The sequence below is a fragment of the Erythranthe guttata genome, chromosome 13, assembly GCF_056151865.1.
Source record: "Erythranthe guttata isolate IM_541 chromosome 13, IM_541, whole genome shotgun sequence".
Taxonomy (NCBI): domain Eukaryota; kingdom Viridiplantae; phylum Streptophyta; class Magnoliopsida; order Lamiales; family Phrymaceae; genus Erythranthe; species Erythranthe guttata.
In genome coordinates this window covers 10,998,678-11,021,749 of record NC_142545.1, presented here as the reverse complement: position 1 = coordinate 11,021,749, position 23,072 = coordinate 10,998,678, and the positions used below count along the sequence as shown (strand labels likewise).

Sequence of the window (23,072 nt, the reverse complement as noted above, 5' to 3'; positions counted from 1 at the left end):
CAGTTGCCGCCATTTTATACCTCCGCGGCCCCTCCGCCCGCCTCAACTTCCCTACTGCGCCATCGAAAACGCCGGCAACCTCTTGTCTGTCGCCGCCATCAGGAAGAAGGCCACGGAGGTTGGTGCTAGGATTGACGCCGCCACACCCTCCGCCTCCACAACCGCCACCACCGACACACCCACCGCCGTGAAAACCGCCACCTCCACACCCACCACCGTGATGACGACGTTTCTTCTGAGGATTACCGGAGCCAAAATCGATGCAAGCAAATATGAGAACAAACATGATTGAAATGGACAAAACAAACACGCCGAGCATTAACATGAATCTTGCGGGGCCTTCAGTTTGGCTTGTTTCGTTTGATGTTAGTTACTTTCAATGCATGTATTTAACACTTCTTTTATATATATAGTATTTTTTAGTAACACTTTATTTCTAATATATATTTACTATTATTTCAAAGGTCTCTTTGGGCAAATATAGAACCGATTGTCATGAGAAAATATTACTCGTGTAAGAGAATAACAACACTTAGAACAATTTCAGACACCGCTTTGTGCTCGACTGTCAAAACAATGTAAAGTTTAATAAAGAAATCGCTTACGCTTAAGTTTGAATGCATAAGTTTCATTTTCAGCTAGCGTGGTGGGAACATATGCGTGTACTTTTGTTGACCAAATATAATTTCCACATTAACTGTATTGTGCTTGAAATCCTCACACCATTCTTGTACCATAATACGGCTCATTTGGTTGGTTCAAATTTCTTAGAAGGATAAAAAGAGGGGTAATTTTTGTTATTATTTGAATACTATCCCAATGTTTGTTAACTACGGTGTATCATTTGTAGTTTCAAATATATAATAATAATTTTTGTTATTTTATTTTTTAAGAAGAGATATATTAGTAGGCGATGTTCGCCAAAACCATTGGAAGGATAACACCTTTAGTACAATTATGGCCAAATTGTTTAGCAATAGCATGGGCCATATGGTTACCCGAAAGTTTAACAAAAGTAAATCGACATAGACTAAAATGACTTGCAACAGATAAACAATCCTCTATGTAAGCCCCAAATGAAAACGTGTAATTTGTTTTGTCCCGCCATCATCACCTGGAGATTGTCACCTTCGATTAGAACCTTCTCTCATTCATTTCACAAGCTTTAGATACTGCTCGTAAGACGGCATGTGCCTCACCATTTACAGCCTGGGGACGCCCGTTGATCTTAAAAGCTCCCCACCATAGATTGTGTTAATTTTTAGGTTTAATTTCACTTATTGTCATCCTACTAATGCAAATACATAAGGCCAAGAAATTGCAATAAAATAACATATATTCTATTCTATATCTTAAATTTGTACATGTAAATTAATTTCAAATCTTATCTAATTAACGTCAACAATATGTAGACAATTTAATTAATAATTTACTTCAGAGTTTAAATTATGAACGAATCCTCATTTAAAGCATAACCATTGATGTCATTTGATGAGTGACACTTTGTGAGGTTAATGGAGTTGATATATCATATGCCTAGCTCTCTCTCTCTTTCATTAACTTTCACGGTTGAATATTTTGATCTCTCGCTTTCTTTTTCCTTTCCTTTTCTCTATCTCCAAATAAAAAACATTAGGCGATTAGAAAAGTCATCGCTTTTACTTCTTTCTTCCGAGGGATATCATGATAATTGTAAATATATAATTTTTTTTCGTCAAAAGTAACCCGTAGGGGGCTTGTGTAAGACGGCAACGTACCTAAGGTGGTTTTCATAATTATACAAATATTGGGGATTTGTAATTAGACATTACTTCAAGGAGGTTCTCGTGATTTTCCCCTTCATTTTTCCTTTCAAAACATGGCTCCTAAAGCCAAGGCCAATTTTGTTTTTTGGACATTTGGGGCCATGTGACAAGGTAAGTTGTGGGTCAATTAACCTTTTTAAATTCAGTTTTACACTTAAATTATTACATTTAGGTGGTGTTTTCAAAAGCTTATTTAAAAACAGAAGTTAGTGATTAAAAGTTATTGGGGGGTATTTGCAAAATATACTGGAAAATGAACTTAAATAGAAAATGCAGGTCCAGAGGTGCTTTTAGAAAAATAGGTTAAAGCAACTTATTTAAAGAGAAGCAAAATAATAGAATTCAATTTAAGATTTAAAATGTCAAATTATATAATTCATAAACGGAAAGTACTGAGTTTGTTGTGGTGGAGAAAAAAAAAGTTGTGTTATAAATAAAGAGTGATATACTTGGCATTACAAAAATAAGAGAAAGGACATTGATAGATGTAATTAATTATGAGGTATTTTTTTAGTAAATGATTTGTAATAGTAGAGAAAATGTAAATAAATTAATCAACTTAGTGTTTTCTTTCGAAAAAGACAAGAGATATTAATTATGATGTATTTGTTTTCTTTCGAAAAAACAACTGTTATCTTTATTTATGATTAAAATATGAGCTAAAAAGATATAAAATAAATATTCGTTTTTTGTTTTTCAAGACGTGTAAAACTTTTGTATCTTTCATTCATACGTCATATATTATATTCAAATGATTGCATACTAACATTCATGTGTGATATATTTCCCCATACAATTAAAAGATATTATTAAGGAAGTAAGTTTCTTTCCCCATGCAACCTATAGATAGAAGTAAATGCATGAACACTTTCGCAACGCACTTTCAAGAAACATAACAAAAATAAAAGATTGAAAAATATATAGCTAAAAGTTAACAAAAACAAAGAAATCTATTATCGTCTCAATTAATGCTATTTGCGATTGTCATGCTCATCATCGAATCATGGCAACAAGCGTATCTTTCCATTTACAAGTGCAGAGAAGCGCGCTACAAGAAAATTAGTTGATCGTCAATGAAGAAACTTTGAAACTATTTTTTCTAAACGTAGACGGTGGACCGGTGGTGTCGTCACCATGACATGTAATGTCTTTTAGGAAGAAAATGTTTGTTCCTAAGTTGATGCCACTCGAAAGCATGACCAAATATTTGGTTCGCACATACTAATTACGAATGTTAGCATGGCTAGTATTGTAAGAGGGAATAAATTACTTATTTTCCTTCGCGTGACACTGTTAGAATAACCAAATTGGACTTAAAAAATAGAAAAATAGCAATTAATATTAGTGTACATTTATTATAATATTTGAAAAATAGAAAAATAGGCTATTAATATTTATGGTACCTTTAGATATGTTGTATTTCTTGGCACCGTAGCCGAGTCCAGGTGGAAATCAACTTGATTTGGCCATTCTCATTTGGAACTTCTCCATTACCAAGTTGCCAATTGCCATGGTTAGTATTTAAATGGATTTATTTTTATGTAACTGACCAAATGGTAATTAATTTGATAATTAGTGATTCATGAATCATGAAAATAGAGAAGAGGAACCGGACAATGAAGAGGGTGCTGGTAATAGAAGTAACTGTAACCCAACCAGGTAAATAGATGGTATTATATATATATATATATATATATATATATATATATATATATATATATATATATATATATATATATATATATATATATATATAATGAATACGGATATGGCCTTATCAATTATATTTGAAACTTCAGTATATATCAATAATTACTATTACTGGAATAGCCATTAATTTATTAAAAAAATGGTAAACGGATACTAATTATTAAATAAATAGATAACATATTAACTAATTATTAACTAATATTTTTCCTAATTAACCTTCTAGTATTGCCTATTTGAAAGGGTATATTTGTACATACAAAAAAGGGAAGAAACTCCACCTATTATTCATACTTTTATGGATAGTATAGATTTTGTTAAATCCGACTTTCATCAAGAAAACCCTCATTTCCCGCCAAGCTTGGAAAACCTTTACCCTCACATTATCTATGATGAGGAAAATCTGATGATCGCCTCCATTTACCTTGCAGACCTGCACACAAAACCAAATACAAGCACTAATGACAAAAAAAAAAATGTTGTCACTTAATGTATGCATTAAGTGACAACTTTTGCATTTGTCACAATTGGGGTGTCGCTAATGCAACTTTTGCATAATTATGCCTCAACATCAATGTGAATTATGGTGCATGCAACACTTGTGGAATATATTTCTTTTTTTCCTTGGTAATATATTATCTTTTTCTGGGTCATCAAAAAGAATGGACTCTTCTTCTTACATAAATTTTATTACAAGGTTTCAGTTGTTTCCAATAATGCCAAAAGAAGGTCACGACTTTATAATTAGGAGAATGAGAAAGAACAATAGTAGTAGTACACTAGGAAAGGCACTTTATTCATATAATACATCTAGGGGTGGTAAACGAGCCGAGCCGGCTCGCGAACTCGACGAGCCGGCTCGACAAAGACTCGAACTCGAGCTCGAGCTCGAGCTTCGGACGAGCTCGAGCTCGAGCCCAAATTTAGTTGTTCGGCAGCTCGCGAGCTGCCTTCTTTTTATATATATATATATATATATATATATATATATTATTCTTATTCTTATTCATATTATTATTCACTAAATAGTAAATAGTCTATAATAATAAATATTCTACTAATATCATAGAATTTTGGTATGCTAATTGATCAGGTTTGAAAATAAATAAGTCTTGACGTGAGTAAGAGACATGAAAAAGATCATGAGACATGTTTAGTATTAGTAGTAACAGTGTGAGGATTATCAAAATATTATCTGATGAGTTGTTTTGTAACTTCAACATGTAACATAGGTAACATAAATAATGATATTGTTGATGTATGAACAAAGATATTTCATGCAAGTGAAATAGCAAAACTGGTAGAGGACATGCCAGAATATTTAAAGCAAAACGGGTATAGATTCGTACATGAAGCAGCTTCCTCGTCATGGTTGTTCCTCAAGATCAAAATATGTAGTAACAAACTGCTGCTATTATTGGTGTCCAACAAAAAAAGGTTGAAGACCGGAGTGAACGCCAATTCACTTATACATCAACACGATCAAGTAATCTAAAAATCTCCTGGTAAACAATATTTTTTGTGTAATCAACTGTACGGTTATATCTGGAATTAGGATGTATCTTGATCGACCTGAGTGCTTTCCTATCCCCTTTTCTTTTATTCTCTATTTACTTTTTCCTCTCCCGCTTCTTTGTCCTCCTTCATCGCCGTTTAATGTTTTTCGATTACGGTTCCAATTTCGTTTCTGTTCCGTTTATTGCATAAACTTATTTTTTGTATTTCTCTTGCCTTTTCGCAGGTTGCAATTCGAAATTCCAACATCCCCATTGAGTTGGAGGACGATTCAAGAGGAATGCCCATCTAGAAAGACGAGGTCAGTTTACGAACCCTTCATTTTTGGTGGGGTGGGTTTAGGTTTTCGATTTTTTCGGTTAATTTTGTTGCTGTTGTTTTACTTTTTCAGCCTGTCCTTTTGGTCACCTCCACCACCGTTGGCAGTCTAGCTCAGAGTTAGAGACGTGGTTTAGGCATTTATAGAAACCCTCCGGACGACCCTAGGTTGCCTTTGAGGGTTTCCATTAATGACCCTCCGGACGATGATGCTCATAGATCTGTTGACAGACAGGTTATTTTATTCGAGTTCTTTCAAATGTTGTAATATAGTAATTATCTTTATTGATCTGTTTGCTTTCCATTACATTGTAGATGCATGCAGTTGTTGTGCTCTACAACTACTACCACAGGAAACAAAAACCCGAACTAAAATTCCTCGATTTCGTCCCCTTCTCTAAGCTTGCTCTGTTACTCAGACCAAATCTTATCCCATTCATTAAATTTACCAGCGAAAACCAGTCACTTGAGTTCAATGTTAACGAAAACGAACTTTCAGAAACCGAAAAATCAATAAAAATGGCTGTGATATCACTAAAGCTTTAGATGAAAATAAATATTTTCCGACCATAGAAAGTTGTTCAATATCAAAGGTTGTTGTCTTGTTGATCGACTCAAAGAGGGAGAACTGTTTGCTTCAGTTTGGTTCCGCCACCGAAGGCGTCTGGTCGCTAATCGAGAAGGAGATTAGTGGTGAAACATTGCAGGCAGAAAATAATGTCGGTAATAAGAGGAAAAGGAAGGTGTTGGATAATGATAGTCAGTCTCTTGGATAATGATGGTCAGTCTCTTCTGCAGCTTGCTTTTGATGTTGTCAAGGCTATTACTGGTATTGAACATCTCTCATTATCTATTATCAAGAACTATCATTATTGTGTACTAATTCTCGATTGTTTTAATCTATGGAGCACGTTTCGACGGAATTGTTAGAGTTGCTGTTCCTTTTAGGAGTGCAGAATCGAAGTATAGTGTTGACCAAGTAGGTGTAACCGTTGAGTTCTATGGCGGCGAATTCAATGTAGTCGGTTACGGGAAATCGAAATAAAAAATGTGACTATGTGGATTCTAGCAAAAAGGGTTTATTACGAATAGTGGGAAAAAATCTCAAAATGCAAGAATCTGACAAATCCAAACATCTTGTTGGCACCGGATTTCCAAGAAGGAAGAAATCCGCCTCACTTGGGAAGTAAAGATTGGCTAAAGATTTGTTCCCATGTTTATTTTGGAAATTTAGAGTCCTACCTTTGTGATACTTTAGGACTTAGATTTATTTCCTAGTACTTTATTCTTGTTAGGAATCTTTTATGGTTATCTAGATTAGAACTAGATATTGACTAGGATTCTGTTTCCTAGTTATTCGATTTCTTTGGAAGACAGGTCTTTGGAGGCCCATCTCACGCCTATATAAGGCTCCTCACCTCACAAAGACTGTGACACTTTTTTGGGAGAAAAATCACTCCGTTGCTTTGAAGAATCGCTGAAACGTTCTGCTGAACAGAACTGTGCCATCGTTGGATGTGTCAACATATACATATTGGCTGTATAGATCTCTTGGGAGATCAACCGCGTCACTGAAGGGAGTTCAGGCCAGAAAGGAGTTCTAGGCACGCGGTGTGGAGCTGCTGTTGGAAGAAACACGAAGTTCGAGTTGTGTACAAGAACGGCATATTACATAAAGAGGGAGTCTTTAGTGTTTTTAATAAGTCCTATTAATGTACACTGTAAATCTGAACTAGTGAAATCGTGTTTGCAGGTCCACGTGGATGTAAGGCACAATTGTGTCTGAACCACATTAATTCTTGTGTTTTGTTTATTTACTTTAAGTAGAGTATAACTGTGACAACACAAGATTTATAGTTGTAACTGAATACTGTTTCTACAACTTAACTGTTACAACTTAGATCAACTGATTTCTATAGGCATATAAATCAACAATTGGCATCAAGAGCCTCTCACTAGATATACATAGTGTGTGATTTTGGGAATTTGATTTACTTGCCATTTATTATTCGTAGGTACTATGAGTTCTCATATGGAAGGAGGTTCCACGACTCGCCCACCACTACTCACGGGAACCAACTACTCCTATTGGAAGACTAAGATGAAGATGTTCATAAAATCAATGGATGAAGATGCATGGCGAACAGTGTTAACTGGATGGAAGCGACCCGTTGCCACAGATGAGAAAGGGATTGAAACTGAGAAGCATGAGAAAGACTGGAGCAAAGCCGAACAAATTGCAGCAAACATGAATTCCAAGGCCTTGAATGCTATATTCAATGGAATTGATATCAATCAATTCAAGATAATCTCTGCGTGTGAGTGTGCTAAAGAAGCATGGGAGAAACTCCAAACAGCGTACGAGGGAACTGCTTCAGTCAGACTGTCCAAACTTCAAATGCTTGCCACCCGGTTTGAGGATCTTCGTATGGAAGAAAATGAGACCGTGAGCGAATTCAACTCCAAATTATGTGACATATCAAACGAAGCTCATGGCCTTGGTGAAACTTATCCTGAAGTTAAACTTGTACGAAAAGTGCTCAGATCCATGCCAGACAGATTCGCGTACAAGATCACTGCCATAGAGGAAGCAAGTGATGTGGACTCATTGCGACTTGAGGATCTGATTGGAAATCTACAAACTTTTGAAAACAAGTTGAACATCAGCAGAATGGACAAGGAAAGGAAAATCGCCCTGCAGTCTGTATCGGACACCACAACATCTGTGCATACTGCTCCTATGTCAGCACTTCAAGTCAAGCTCACAAAATCCATGTCCTTAATAGCAAAAAATTTCGGAAGATTCATCAAGAAAAATGGACATCCTACAAACTCTGAGAGAAAACCCAGGACCTCTACAGATAAGCCAGAAGTCAAGAAGGGAATTCGATGTAGAGAATGTCATGGTTATGGTCATATCCAAGCAGAATGTGCTAACACACAAAAAAAACAAGGAAAATCACTTGCCACAACTTGGAGTGATGACACCTCAGAGTCTGATGATGAAAGTGAAGCTAGTGACGATGATACAAACAATGATTTCTGTGGAACTTGCAGAATCACAGAAGCCACACTTGAGGACATCACGTGCACAGAACCGCCACATCTCAGGTATGTCACACAGGAAAATGAAAATTACGAAAATCTAAATATGTCTTTTCTGGCTACAGGGAGTGACGAATCAGAAGGTGAAGGTGAAGAGTCCATCCAACAATTTCAAAAACAATTGGATGATCTCCTGAAGCAATGTCATGAAGTTAGTAATGAAAATAAACTCCTGAAAGAAAGAATCAAAGAACAAGAGGAAGAAAACAAAGGAGTTATCACAAAACTGAATGACAGGATTGATGAACTTGAGATGGAGATTGAAGTCTTTGAAGTGGAACAAGACTTTGCACAAAGAGACATCGACAATCTCAAAGATTTGTTGAAATATTGGCAGGACTATGATGGTGAAAGACCAAGAAGGGTGAGGAAAAATCTTTTTCCAAACGTACATGCTAATGATCACCAAGATGTTTCACCACCTGTTAGCACAGTGTTTGATGCCTCTGTCAGTAAGTTAAATCGGACTGCATTTCTTCCCTCAAATAGATTAGATGAAATCATAAATGCTCATCCTTCCAATTCCTAGAGAATTGGGTTAGGGTATACTGATGGACAATCTAATGTTAACACTGGGTCAAACCAAAAAATCAGATTTGTCAATTCCACATCTTCTTGTGTGAACAACCAAACCTATCCTACTAAGTTTATTCCTATCTGTCACTTCTGTCACAAAATAGGGCATGTCAGGCCTAAATGCTTTAAAAGATGGAAATTGATAAATAAACAGTTAGCATATCAGACATCCAAATCCGCTGCGTGGGTTACTTACTCTCAAAGTAACAACTCTCATAAACAAAGGATGACAAATGATAGTACTAACTGCTGGTCAGCTATTTTATCTTTAAATGCATGTGCTACTAACTCTTGGTATTTTGACAGTGGATGCTCCAAACACATGACAGGTGAAAGGAATTTCTTATCAAATCTGCATAACATGTCTAGTGGACAGGTTACTTTTGGAGATGGAAATAAGGCTTATGTAAAGGGAAAAGGAGACTTAAATGTTGGAGGGTTGCCAAACTTGAACAATGTTCTGTATGTGGAAGGTTTGAAATCAAATCTTCTGAGTGTAAGTCAGTTGTGTGATCTATACGACTATGTATTGTTCACAAAGCGTAAGTGTGAAGTATTTGATGAAAGCAAAAATTGTGTTCTAACTGGATACAGGTCATCAGACAATTGCTACAAAATTGATCAGATTGACAAATCGGATCAATGTCATCACACTTCTTCTGATCTCACTGATCTCTGGCATCGGAAACTAGGTCATTTAAATTTTCATGATCTAATCCGTCTTGTTAATACAGGTTGCGTGAAAGGGATACCCCAACTGAAGACTGACACACCCGAGTCATGTGGTGACTGCCCTCTGGGAAAACAAGTACGAACATCTCACAAGAACACAGATCATGCAGGGACTAGCAGGACCTTGGAACTCATTCACATGGATCTAATGGGACCAATGCAAACCGAGAGCATTGGTGGAAAAAGGTATGTTCTAGTTTGTGTTGATGATTTCTCAAGGTTCACTTGGGTACGCTTCATTAGGGAAAAGTCAGATACCTTTTATGAGTTCAAAACTCTGTGCAAGAAATTGCGAATTGAAAAATTCAGCAATATTGGAAGAATTCGAAGCGATCATGGGAGAGAGTTTGAAAATTCTTCATTCACAAAATTTTGTGATAAACACGGTATCTCCCACGAATTCTCAGCACCAAAGACACCATAGCAGAATGGTGTGGTAGAAAGAAAGAACAGAACTCTCCAAGAAATGACTCGCGTAATGCTCATCTCAGCAAGAGTGGCCACAAAGTTCTGGGCTGAAGCTATGAGCACTGCCTGCTACACCATAAACCGTGTACACCTCAGACCAGGTACCAAGAAAACTCCATATGAAGTATGGAAAGGTAAGAAGCCTAACTTAAGTTACTTTCATGTCTTTGGGTGTGAATGTTACATCCTGAATGATAGAGAACAACTCGGTAAGTTCTCTGCAAGAGGAGACAAAGGTACCTTTCTTGGTTACTCTTTAAACAGCAGGGCATATCGCGTTTATAATGAACGTACAATGACTGTTATGGAATCCATTAATGTAACATTTAACGAAGTTTTATCTGCAGAAATGGATGAGGAAGACGCTAATCCTGGAAAAACCATTGTACCAGTACAAACGCCAGGTGTCAGCACAGAGGAAGTGACGGCAGTGAAGGAAAGCACAGAAGGAGTGCCAGCAGCGAAGGAAAGCACAGAAGAAAGAAAAAGACCATCAAAACGAGTTGTAAAAAATCATCCTTCTGAACAGGTGATAGGAGAATTTGATGAAGGTATGAAAACTCGAAATAAGCCCAAAGTTGATTACCAAGAAATGGTCAGGTATGTTTGCTATACTTCTACTATAGAACCAAAAAACATCAAAGAAGCAATTCTTGATGAGTATTGGGTACAAGCTATGCAAGAGGAACTTGAGCAGTTCACTCGACATGAAGTGTGGGAACTTGTTCCACGACCCGACCAGGTAAACGTTATAGGTACAAAATGGGTGATCAAAAACAAAACGGACGAACTTGGTAATATAACTCGCAACAAAGCTCGTCTTGTTGCTCAAGGGTACACCCAAATTGAAGGAGTAGATTTTGACGAAACATTCGCTCCGGTAGCTCGTCTTGAGTCAATACGTATTTTACTCTCAGTTGCTTGTGCTTTAAAGTTTAAACTCTTCCAAATGGATGTAAAAAGTGCGTTTTTAAATGGTCTCTTAAATGAAGAAGTGTATGTCGAACAACCAAAAGGTTTTCAAGATCCACTCAAACCTCAACATGTCTATAAACTTAAAAAGGCCCTATACGGTCTCAAACAAGCCCCTAGGGCTTGGTATGAGCGACTTACGACCTTTCTAGTTGAAAAAGGATATAGAAGAGGTGGGGTAGATAAAACACTATTTGTCAAAAGTTTTAAAAACGAAATCCTTTTGGCTCAAATCTATGTGGACGATATTGTTTTTGGGTCTACTTCTGACCACAAGAAAGATGAGTTTATCTCTCAAATGTCAAACGAATTTGAAATGAGTATGGTTGGAGAGCTAACTTACTTTCTCGGCTTGCAGGTAAAGCAGATGAAGGATGGAATTGTCATCACACAAAGCAAGTATGCCAAGAATCTGGTAAGTAAATTTGGGTTAGATAATGCAAAACCTCTAAAAACTCCGATGAGTCCTACGGAAAAGTTGGGACGCGACTGTGAGGGCACAGACGTGGATCCCACATTATACAGGAGTATGATTGGAAGTTTACTTTATCTTACTGCCAGTAGACCTGACATCTGTTTCAGTGTAGGAGTATGTGCTAGGTACCAATCAAATCCTAAAGAAAGTCACTTAAGTGCAGTCAAACGCATCATACGATACGTGAGTGGAACTCTTGAACTAGGGATATGGTACTCCAAAGATACTAATACTTGTCTTGCAGGATACAGTGATGCTGACTGGGCAGGAGATGTGGATGACAGAAAAAGTACTACTGGAGGCTGTTTCTACATGGGAAACAACCTAGTATCTTGGTACAGTAAGAAACAAAACTGCATCTCTTTATCAACAGATGAATCTGAGTACATAGCTGCAGGTAGTTGTTGCACTCAACTTCTTTGGATGCAACATATGTTGAATGACTATGGCTTTCATGAAAAACTCCTTCATATATTCTGCGATAATGAAAGTGCCATAAATATCTCAAAAAATCCTGTCCAGCATTCTAGAACCAAACACATAGATCTTCGACACCATTTCATCAGGCAATTAGTTGAGCAGAAACGTGTGACTATAGATTATGTGTCCACAGACAATCAATTAACTGATATTTTTACAAAGCCCCTCGATTTCCTTAGGTTTGATTCCTTGCGTAAAGCGCTTGGGATTTGCCATGTGCAAAACTGAATTTTCTATGATAAGTGCAATTAAAGTTTGTGTCCGGATTGCACTTGAATTTTTTAATCGGACATTATATGTGTCACCTACAAATGTGACATCACTGTTTTTGGACTAGGAATGATTGGAGGTTCATTTTGACTCATTGTTTGTGTGTTAGTTTTTGTGAATTAATTTTTGTTTCCACAGATAACCATGATAGAAGTGTGCTGCCCCCTCTATCGGGAGTGATCAATGACTATGACCTCATTCATCTCAAAGATCATACCTCTATTGGGAGAATTATGCTACCGCATATGCATCTCTGACTTCTATTTAAAAGCTATGTGGATTCTTAAGGAAGTTGTCCACCTAATGTTTGCTTGAACATCATATCAACAAAAGAAGGGAGGAGAAGAAAAATTAGTTCGAACTCCAAAAAAAAAAAAAAAAAAAAAAAAAAAAAAAAAAAAAAAAAAAAAAAAACAAAAAAAAGGAAGAAAAATAGTTCGAATACAACACAAAAAAAAAAAAAAAAAAAAAAAAAGGGAGGGGTTGGGATGATATTCAAGCATATATTAGGAAATTCTCCTTGAAGTCCACGATCGAATTGCTGTGCTAATCGCATATGCATTCATAACCCTTAAAATTTACCTAAATTATGGTTTCTTGAGTATGGTCATGGGGTTATAGTTATATCGTGCATCCAAGAGTTTGCTAGGTGGCCTTCTATTGTGATTCTCTTTAAGATTATCTAATTAATTCATGAAAACCAAGCCCTCAACTTTTAATCTTGTGATCTTCTTGATTTTCTTTTCCTTAAAAAGTTTTTTTCCTTCTTTTAAATTTTTTTTAAAATCTTTGGGCTTTGTGAATTTTTGGCTCTAGTTGTCTCTGGCCACGTGGCTATAGCCATGTCATCTGCCTTCTTTATTTTTTGATGTTTCGTGTGGAGAATATCTTGCTTGTTATTGGTGGCGGATTTTGTGGGATCTTATTCTGATTTGAAAATATCCAGTATCTGAAGAGTCCTCTCTTTTTCTGCCTATTTTCTCGGTCCCTGTGCTTTAAATATCCGCCTCTTTTAGGGTTTGCTTCTCACCTTTATTCTTTCTCTTCTTTTCTTCCGCCGTTCCTTTTCTATTTTCTTGTTTTTCTCTGTATTCACTATTCACCATGGGCAAGAATCGATCTGCCGAGGGCTCCAAGAAACGACGCCACACTCCATCTGCCTCTCCTGCTGAGACGAAGTCCAGAAAATCTTCAAAGAAAGTCCGCCCTACTGTTGTGGAAATCTCTCCTGTTCCCGTCACCACAGATCTGGACCCCGTCCCTTCTCCTGTGGCTTCACCATCACCAAGTCTCAAGACAAGTGATGTGCCTGACCCTGTCGACACCGGCGTGGCTGTTCTTGACGATGATAGCCTCTCTGGAACTCCACAAGATGATCTCTGCCCTCAGATCCAGAGGTTGCCCCCCACAGTGTTGAGTTTCCTGTTCAACTCCGCCGCTCCAATCGAAAACACGAAGGCCCATCTGCCTCCTCTCCTGCCTCCGTGTCTGAAGGTCAACAATCCTCTTCTTCTGAGCCTACTCCTGAGGATGACCCTTTGCGTTCTGAATCCTCTGATTCATCTGTGGGCTCTCAACTCTCTGCTGGTAACTGTTTCTCTCCTCTCTTCTATTCCGCTCTTGCTAAAGAAAATTGGGATAATATGAGTAAGCGTGCCTGCTCTCCTGAGCGTGTTTTGTCTAGGTCTGTCTTACCTTTGTCTGGGATTTTCCGTTTTCTAAAAACTCAAGGGTTGCTTGGCACTATTGTGAGTGCACAACCTTTTGAACGATCTGTTATTGTTGAGTTCTATGCCAATCTTTCTGATCGCTTTTCTGTTGTGGGGTCTCATGGGTATGGGAAGGTGTATGTGAGGGGGTCTTTCTATTCTGTGACACCTGCCTTGATTAATGAGTTTTATAAATGTTCAAACGAGGTTTCTTCCAAACCCTCTGTTTGCAAAGACACTCTGGCCTCTGTCCTCACTGCCAAAGTTCTGAAAAAATGGCCTGGTCCAAAGTCGGCTTTTCATGTGTCTAAGCTGACTCAGCTGTACTCAGTCCTCTTTAAAATAGGCATTTCCAACTGGTTTCCCACTACTCACAATGCTACTCTCAATCCCACCCAAGCTGAGTTTTTATGGTGCATCACTCACGACCTCAAGATCAATATTGGTGAATTAATTTTCACTCAGATTGGTGCCTTAGCCAATTCCCGCACTGAGCGTGAGCATCTGCCGTTTCCTTCTCTGATCTACCAGCTTCTGATCAAACAAGGCCTGCCCACTCGTGATGCCACTCTACTGGACCCTCCTGGCCGTCCAATCACTATCCACGGTAAGGTCCTTTCTGAACATTTTGCTGATCTGCCTCATGTCGATCCTACTGTTGTTCAGATGGTCCCACGTGTGAAAAAGGCTCCTATAGTGGCTGCCTCTGTTCCCATTGTAGCTGCATCTATTCCGCCGCCAGTGGATGTGGTCACCAAGGATGAGCTCACTCGTTTTCAGGAGACTATCCAGGCTCAGCTAGCTCAAGGGTTTGCCTCTATTCAAGATCAGCTGCTTAGGACTTTGGCACATTCTGGTCAGAAAGGGGGAGTAGCAACAACTCCAACTCCTGCGGCTTCCACCAAGACCAAAGATAAAGGCAAAAAGCAGGCATCCCTCCTCACTCCTCCACAGCCCAGCTCTCGTGATGATGATGATTTGTTCTCTGGCTTTAGTTACTAAAGCAGAGAATTGTGTTTCTCGTTTTTATGTTTTTTTCTCTTAAAAACTATCTGCTATTACTTTTGGTCTGTAATAGCTTAGTATTGTTTTCTTTTTGCATCTTTGACTCTATGTGTTATCTCTTTATTTGCATTGATAACTATTTTTGAGTTAATTTTGGAGTGATTATATATCTCTCTCTTATTTGTCTCACTGCAGGAAATACTTAAGTAGCACTGCTATTGTGCTAACAGTATGTGATATTATGTGCTAACAGTCTGTGATGCAGGGGGAGTGCTAACAGTCTGTGATGCAGGGGGAGTCTTTTCTCTTTCCGTCTTATCTGCAGGGGGAGTTCTTGGTAAACATGGGTTCTGACCAAATCTATGCCAAAGGGGGAGATTGTTGGCACCGGATTTCCAAGAAGGAAGAAATCCGCCTCACTTGGGAAGTAAAGATTGGCTAAAGATTTGTTCCCATGTTTATTTTGGAAATTTAGAGTCCTACCTTTGTGATACTTTAGGACTTAGATTTATTTCCTAGTACTTTATTCTTGTTAGGAATCTTTTATGGTTATCTAGATTAGAACTAGATATTGACTAGGATTCTGTTTCCTAGTTATTCGATTTCTTTGGAAGACAGGTCTTTGGAGGCCCATCTCACGCCTATATAAGGCTCCTCACCTCACAAAGACTGTGACACTTTTTTGGGAGAAAAATCACTCCGTTGCTTTGAAGAATCGCTGAAACGTTCTGCTGAACAGAACTGTGCCATCGTTGGATGTGTCAACATATACAGATTGGCTGTATAGATCTCTTGGGAGATCAACCGCGTCACTGAAGGGAGTTCAGGCCAGAAAGGAGTTCTAGGCACGCGGTGTGGAGCTGCTGTTGGAAGAAACACGAAGTTCGAGTTGTGTACAAGAACGGCATATTACATAAAGAGGGAGTCTTTAGTGTTTTTAATAAGTCCTATTAATGTACACTGTAAATCTGAACTAGTGAAATCGTGTTTGCAGGTCCACGTGGATGTAGGGCACAATTGTGTCTGAACCACATTAATTCTTGTGTTTTGTTTATTTACTTTAAGTAGAGTATAACTGTGACAACACAAGATTTATAGTTGTAACTGAATACTGTTTCTACAACTTAACTGTTACAACTTAGATCAACTGATTTCTATAGGCATATAAATCAACTCATCCCCATGTAGGGATTAGTGGTGGAGGAGCTGGAAATGGCTCGGCATTCCGTGTGGAGAACCCGTTGCCGAATTTTTCTCATGGAATGATGAGTAGCATGGCTGTAGTGCCAAGTGGGTCCCGAGCTTGATCGCCCCGCCGCCGCTTCATTCGAGGTTTGCCACCGCTCCACCGTCTTTTGGGTTGACCACTCGAACGACATTAATCCGCATCATGAAATAAAAGGGTTAGTCACATTATTAATGGATGTGTTTGTGAATATCTTTCGAACGTAATTGGTATTGTTTGTCCTTCTCTCATTCCTTGAAGATCTTATTTTTCTATAATGATTCATATGTTTTTTTTTTGTCATTTATCACTGAACAAGATGTGAGCTTTTGCATTTAGATTTATAGATCGAAAATGTTTATTTATGAATCTCGTTTTTGTTTGATAAATGACCTGCTACATTTTTGCTGATATGTAGGTTCAGCAAACATGTATTAATTGTGGCATTCGTTTCGGAAAGTACTCTTGCTCAAAATGCAATTTCTTTGACGATTGCGTAAGATTCTAATATCTGAAACCATTTGTTATTAATTATAGTAATTCAAGCAACACTATGATTCTCATTTCCAGGTTTTGAAGAATCAGTATCACTGTGAGAAATATGAAATATGCAGGTTGATAAGTTCGTCCGACAAAATTTTATTTCTTATTTTTTTAAATTAATTACATCTTTTTTCTGTTTTGACAGAACTGGTGAGAAGGATAATTTTTCCAATGTCATAGATGTGGTAAGTAATGCTATAGATTATAGTTTGGAATAAGGCAAATTGATTTCCTGGTATGGAATTTAGGCGGTTAAATTTATTCAATTCCTGTTTAAGAGTGTTGCTATTCAAATGCATTGAAGGCTGTCTTCTCTACCCACACGCTTGCTTTTTTCTTCCTCGATACTGTTAATTTTCTCTCTTCGATGGTGGTAGCGGCTTTTCTCCACCCACACGATTGCTCTCTTCTTCCTCGAGACTTTTGATTGTCTCTCTTTGATGGCTGCAGCCTTTTCCAAGTTCCAACCATACATATGGTGGTATGAGTTTCAAGGTTTGCTCCCTTCCAGTCAGACAAACGGAGATTAGTTTTAGTTCTTTATACTAATGTCCAGACTGATTGACGACTTTCAGGCGTGTTCATACTTTATATGTCGGTTCTAAATTGACATAATGCTCGCGAGAAAATCGGGGGAAATTCTTCTGTTAGTTTGCTTCTGGAATGACGAGGGGCTCATTATTTTTTTATTTTTTTGCAACTAATCAGTGATTTTTTCTTCCTTTATACAACTCTAAATTGGCGATTTTGCTTCTCTCTACAAGCATTGGCAGCATAGTTTTTGATAATTTCAGGTCTTAACACCTTTCCTCTTTGAGTGTGTGTTAAAAGATCTTTTTTTTCTTCGTAATTTCAAGTCTGTGCATTTCTCCCCCTTTTTCGTGCGTGTGTTTTAAAGGTTTTATTTTTTTTGAATGAAATAGGAAGTTGTCGTGTTTGAACTCTTTATTTTCCTTTCCTCGGTTGATACAGACCACGCGAGGATTTCCGGGAGAAGCACATAGGTAAGAAGAAAGCGCGAGTATCAACGAACTTTTAGAACATTATTTTATTTGTTTTCCCTGGCAATCCAGCCCACGTTGCAAGGTAGGAATTGCTCTTTCAACTCCCGTTTCAGCACCTCCCAAGTCTCGATCTTGACTCGGTTGGCACTTGCATCGTCTGACAAACGAGCACGCCACCACAATTTTGCATCCCCCACTAGATACATGCTTGTAATGGTAACTTTCTCGCGATCCGGAACCTTCGCTGCCTCGAAGTAATTCTCCATATCCCACACGAAGTTTTCAACTTCTTTGGCGCTGCGTACACCATCAAACGCAGTCGGTTCCGGCACACGAACCTTGGATCCCGATGTTCTGCCCTCAGAACTCGAGCCTTCATTACGAACAGCCCTCTTAAGCACCGCCAGATCTGTAAGCATCCCATCAAGCTTCGTCTCAACGGCATCAATGAGGAGTCCCATCTCCTCGGCAACAGACGTGAATCTGCCCTCCACAAATTCGGGCAGATCGTCCAACGATCTTGACAAACAATCGATTTCTCGCTGCCCATCAGCGAGCTTTTGTAAGATCGGTGGATCCGTTGGATCTAGGGGCGGCCCAACCAAGGCTTCAAGACGTTGCAGCCTTGATTCCATCTCTAGCATCATCACACGAGTAGGATTTGGATTTGTCGAAGACCCAAAATCTTCAGCCATGCCGAACAGCAACACGTTCAGAACCCTTGAACCGGGCTCTGATACCAACTGTTACATGGGTTAATTTATCACCGAAATTTTCCCACCGTACGGCCTGATTTGCCCACCAAACCAGTCAGCCTTCCTCACGATTTCCTTCGCACAAAACGCACAACACAAGTCTTTTCAAGCCAACGTAAACGAACACAAGAGTATGCAGCGGAAAACAAACACACAAGCACGTTTACGGGCAATGCCCAACCTTTATATTAATTCCCACAACGAATACAAAGGAGACTAAGGTGCACACACAAAATCCTCACTCAAAATTGCCCAACAATTGCAATCTGAACTCTCATATGCTAGATGATACTAGATGCCTCGGATTTGTGCACTCATAGCCAAATAAATACAAGGAAAAGGTAGTTTTCACACAAACTACCTAAGGACACATGGCAGCATACAAACATGACACTTGGCTAACTATTACAAGTAATAAGGGGCAGTTTTCATGCATTTCCAGGCCTCAACTGCTCCATAACTGCCCTCAAATCCGCCCCTAAGGCTGATTTTCGAAGCCCAACTTGACCGGGCGCGCCCGTGCGCGCCGAACGGCCCAAACAGCCCGGCCGGTTGCTAGGCAGCCCGTCTGCCTTGCCTTTTCCGCACGTTTGCTTGCCTTTACCGATTACTTGCCAGTTCTTCGCCCACACGGTCATCGGCACGCCCGCTCATCGGGCTGCCTTGCTTGCCTTGCCAATTTTGCCCACACTTGTCAAGTCGTGGTCGATTTCCCTCGAACGTTCGTTTGCCCACGTTATCGGCTGCATGCCGATTACTGCCCACGCTTGTCCGACTTTGCTGCCGAGCAACGCCCGTGCCAGCCACAAGTAATATCGATCACCGTTCCCACTTGAATCAAGCCGATCCTTGCTTTCTCGGCCAAGCACCCCGAATGCTTGCCGAACGCCCGACCACTCATTGGCCGGTTGTGTGGCTGCCTTGTGCCAATCCCCACTTGGCACCATTTATCGGTCATGACTCGGCCACACTCGAGTCATTACCGATATCACCGATTAAGGGGGTAACAGACCTCCCCCACCAACGGTGTTCGACGCCCTCGTCGAACCGAAACCATCGGCTTCAGCTTTCCCTCGTTTCCACTTGTCTTGCCACCGTCTTCGATTGTGCTTAAGCACCAGCACCACATCGAACCCCGAATTCCAAGTCTGATCCCACGAACATCCCACATATTCTTTCAGCCCTCGGAAAAATGAACGCCAACCACGTTCAAACAGCAGCACCCAACCACAAGTGAAAATACTAGTTTTTGGCACAACTAGCATTTTATCTCGATTGCCCCACCGATCGAGAAAGGAGATCACCAACCCACGGAAACATTTTCTTTTCCCTTTTTTTTTTTCTTTTTTTTTTTCCTTTCTGCTGCTTTCAAGTCCCATTATATGTAACGGACTATACTTCCGACCTTAACCTCGCTCCATACATTATTGTTGTGGGTGATATATGGGGAAGATGAAATTGGCTGTTGTTTCTCTTCGGTTTACAGAAATGTTTATCATTTTCTTTTCTTGCACTAATTTTCAACTAAATTTTCTTATTTCTTGGTGGAAATACATTGACTGCAGATCTGCTCATGTTGTCGTGTTCTATGATGACATGGAAATCTTGTCCGATAATCAAACTGGGATTGCTGTAAAAGAGAATTGACTTGTTCAATTTGAGGCGACGAATAATACGGAAGTGAAAAACGTGCAGGATTTGGAGGATTTGCAGAATGCCTTGGCAATTCTTTATCGGAAAAGGCAACAACTGGTAATGTTTTTTTTTTTTTTTTTTTTTTTCCAGTTTAAATGGATTAAATTTATAATGTAATAAGTATCGTGTTGTAATTTATATTTGTCGCGGCAGTGTTCTCAAATCTGCACTATGGAAGATGAGTATGCGTTATATGAAGATCACATTAAACGAATAAGGGGCCATAAGGCCATAAGCCATTTTTTCACTCTCTTTTATCTTTTGTCGATTTTCCTTTTTTTTTTTTAAATAAATAAATTGAAATTTGTATATTTCGATAGGTGGTGAAGTTGGTTTAGCTCGTAAATGTATTGAATCAATCCTAACTGGGAAGAGTCATTTGCTGCTGAAGAATGAAAATCACGACAACCGTAAATCCACAAAGCAAACAAAATCACCTGACATTTTTCTCCCCGATAGATCTTCATGTCAAGTAAGTTATTATGTTCTTATACATATTTGTTTATTTAATTTAATTTTTTTGAAATAAATAAATAATTAAATTAAAACATTGTGTATTATATTCTCAGGACTTGGAGTATATATGCGTGAAGAATAATTGGAGGCTGACAAAATATTTTATCGCACCATCAGATGGTAACACAATAAATTTCGTTCTTTCTCAAAAAACATAAGCTGATTAATTCAATTCGTGTGATATTAACCTGAATGACAGCGCGTGCGATGCGAAATAGGTATATAATATAGGGACCAAAAATCGTAAAAATTGATCAATTTGTTGACATTTAAGATTTATTTGAACATTTGAATCGACATAGATATGAATGAATTGAATCGTAAGATTTGAATCGTAAATCATAAGATTGTGTGCTCAATATTGCGAATTTTCCTAAACGTGGCTGATATTTTGGATATTGAAAGAGAGATCCACCTTGGGGTCAAATTTGCAATTTGGTTGGAGCGGGTAGGAAGATGGAGTAAGTATAGGGGTGATTCTGCAATTTTCAGAACTGTTTGAGCCTTTCAGAACTGTTTGAGCCAGGGAGGTGGATTTTCAGATATTACAAATTGACCTCCACTTGGGGGCATTTCCGGTTTAAGGACCAAAATTTAAAATGGTATATAATATTGTGACAAAAACTGTAATTATCACAAGTTTATCATAAATAATATAATAAATTAAAGTTTCTAAATTGTAAATCGTAAAATTTGATCGATTTGTTGATATGTAAGACAACAAATCCACCTCCCCGACTGAAACAGTTTTGAAAATTGCAGAATCACCTCTATACTTGCTCTATCTTCCCAGCCGCGCTACCCAAATTGCAAATTTAACCCCCAAAGTGGATCTCTCTTGCAATATTCGAAACATCCGCCACCAACGCAGTATGCTTCGACTCCTCAGCTATAATCGTGTGTGACTCATTTACGAAAATTCGTAATACCGAGTTTAAAATCTTATGATTTACGATTGAATTCATTCATACCTAAATCGATTCAAAAGTTAAAATAAATCTTAAATATCAACAAATTTTACGATTTACGATTTAGGAAAACTTTAATTTATTATATTATTTATAATAAACTTGTGATAGTTTCAATTTTTGTCTCTATATTATATGCCCTTTTTAATTTATTAATATACCATTTTTTAATTTAGTCCTTAAACCGGAAATGCCCCCCCAAGAGGGGGGGGGGGGGGGGTCAATTTGTAATTTCTGAAAATCCACCTCCCTGGCTGAAATAGTTTTGAAAATTGTAGAATTACCCTTATACTTACTCCATCTTCCCAGCCGCACTACCCAAATTGCAAATTTGACCCCAAATTGGATCTCTCTTGCAATATCCGAAATATCTGCCACCAACGCAGTATGCTTCGACTCCTCCTCAACTATAATTGTGTGTGACTCATTTACGAAAATTCGCAATACCGAGTATAAAATCATATGATTTACTATCCAAATTTTTTTTTTAATTTTTTTTAATATATTTTTAATATTTTCTTAAAAAAAATTAAACAAAAAATTGATTTTTACAAGTTTACTACGTTGAATATGACTATAGTTATAGTTGAATATGACTATAATCTAATATGACTGTATGTGACTATATCAATTATAGTCATATTATTTCTTTATTTTGTCGGTTTTCGCATTTTCAACTTTAAATACCTGATTATATAGTATAGTACAGCATGTTTACCAAATTATATTAAAAAAACGAAGATCGCCTATTATTTACGAAAAAAATTCCAATCAACATCCGCATAAAAAAAATCACAATTTTGAATCTTGTTATTACAAGTCAACTTGTAGCCACACATATACATCGAAAAAAACACATGTATCATTGTAAATTAGAAAAAAAAACCTACATTTCTTATATACGACTATGTACGACTACATATGACTACATGGTTGATTCTCTCCAATTAGTCTGTTTTTCGACAATTAATTCGAGAAAAAAATATCAATTAACCATGCCTGTAGTCATATTAAGTATGTATTTATTCAATAACAGTGGGTCCAATGTGAGTCCAATGTGACTACAATGTGACTACACTCCTAATTGCGCTATGGGTTCCTCAAATCTCTTCGGCGTTGTTTTATTTGCATCAATCCGATATGGGTTAGTGGTGAGGAGGCGGAGGCAAGAGTTTTGGGGTATTGATGGGGTAGGAAGGAGGAAAGGCGTAACCCTAGATGGCGGTTGT

The 23,072-nt window shown here is 38.2% G+C and overlaps 1 long non-coding RNA gene across 1 annotated transcript; it reads left to right on the top strand.

Annotated features, from left to right (window-relative positions):
• Positions 1-17,762: 17,762 nt before the first annotated feature.
• LOC105964852 (uncharacterized) lies at positions 17,763-20,585 on the top strand. The gene is made up of 3 exons (XR_016029210.1): positions 17,763-17,909; positions 20,230-20,416; positions 20,513-20,585. It is a non-coding gene; the product is annotated as an uncharacterized LOC105964852 (long non-coding RNA).
• Positions 20,586-23,072: the final 2,487 nt, after the last annotated feature.